Consider the following 1,642-nt stretch of genomic DNA (forward strand, 5'->3'; position numbering starts at 1 on the left):
TCTGAGTTTAAAAACCGCAAATACATTTCCAGTGATCTGATCACTACCTGTTGTCCTTGGATTTCTGAAAGAAATAAGGGAAAATAATGCTCAAGAGGAATGAGAGCCATTAGCCAATGAGGCAGGCCGAACAGTTAAAACCACTGAACAAGACTTTAAGAAAAAATACAGAAAAGAAATTCCCAAAGAAAAGAAGACTGAGGAGATGCTCAGAAAAACCAAACACTTTTATCACCTGGAACTGATGATTTGTTACTTGTTTATTTGTATCATGGCTCTGCAATCAGGATCAGGGCCTTGACTGTGTAAACCTTTAGATATTGTGAGATGGTTTGCAATTGTCCATGGTGCTGTCAGAAACCCAATTCCTTCCCTCAAGAGCTTAGTGTCTAATTTTTAAATCAGGATTTTAGAAGACTTAGCTGTGAACTCAATTAATCATAACATTTTTTTAAAAGATAAGCTAGAAGATTGGAAAACAGTAAATGCAAAAGCTATTATTATTTAAAACAAATTCATCATCTAAACTTACTTTAGAATTGCTCCAATTTTAGGAAAAAGCTCTTGAACATCAGCATACCGAAAATATGTAATGTATATTTTCATTTTCATGTTTCTCCTTTGCAAGAGTGAGATTACAGACCTGAACTGAAGTCTCTTTTCTCTAGGATGATGCCCTAACCATCATGCTTGTGGCTATTTGGGATTGATTCTTTTTCTCAATCTCTGCTCTCAAAGCTGTTCTAATCTGTACAAAATTCACAGGGACTTGAACTTAAATTCTTTTGTTTCTCCCACAAGGGCCACAGCAATCAGGCTATAAAGTCAATCTCCCTCTTGCCCCTCAGTCCTGAATCCTGAAAGTTACATGGTTAGAGTATGCATTTAGGAGATGGGGGGGCGGGGAGGGAGGGGAAATCACTGCTCTAAATAAAGCAGACAGGATTTGAAAATGCATCTTCCACTTTCTAACACTGTTTTATAGCTACTGGTCTACTAAGAAAAACCATATGAGACCCCCATCTTTTTCATCTCCAGCTGCTTTTTATGCCAAGCTGGAACTGCTGGGCAGCCTTGGAGAACATGCCCTGCATGCAAAATAGGCACAAAAGAGCTTAGATGGAGAATCCTTGAAAGGCTTAAGGCACTGAGCAGCTAGGTAGTGTCAAGATACACATAGGCTTGTTCAGATCCATCAGCAGAAATGTAGGGCCAAGGGAATTTAGTTGCTTAAGGCATTAGCTGTCATTTGGATGGAGCTTTTGAGGATTCCTATGGTGCTTAAGGCCAGAGTTGTAATGAGCAGAATTGGCACCTGGGGCAAACCTTGCTGGAGAGAGAGTGCAGGGTGGGGGTTGTCCTGCAGTTTTGAGAGTGGAGGGTGGGGGTGTGGGGAGAAGAGGGGTGGTTCCAAGAGTTGGGAGGGGGGTACAGCAGTGTTACCCCAAACAGTCCCTGGCTGAGCTGCTGCTGTCTCTGCCATGTGCTCTGTCTGCCCTGGCTCTTGCTCTTAAAGGACAGCAGCCAGGAACTGTTTTGGAGTTTCTGGCATAGGTAAGCCATGGGCCCAGCCTTGCTGCCAGGACACAGACTCTGCAGGGTCAGGGGGCAATTCCAACACTAATTCTGGCACCAGTTTTGC

Source organism: Crocodylus porosus, unplaced genomic scaffold (assembly GCF_001723895.1).
Source record: "Crocodylus porosus isolate Cpor-Errol unplaced genomic scaffold, CroPor_comp1, whole genome shotgun sequence".
Classification (NCBI taxonomy): domain Eukaryota; kingdom Metazoa; phylum Chordata; order Crocodylia; family Crocodylidae; genus Crocodylus; species Crocodylus porosus.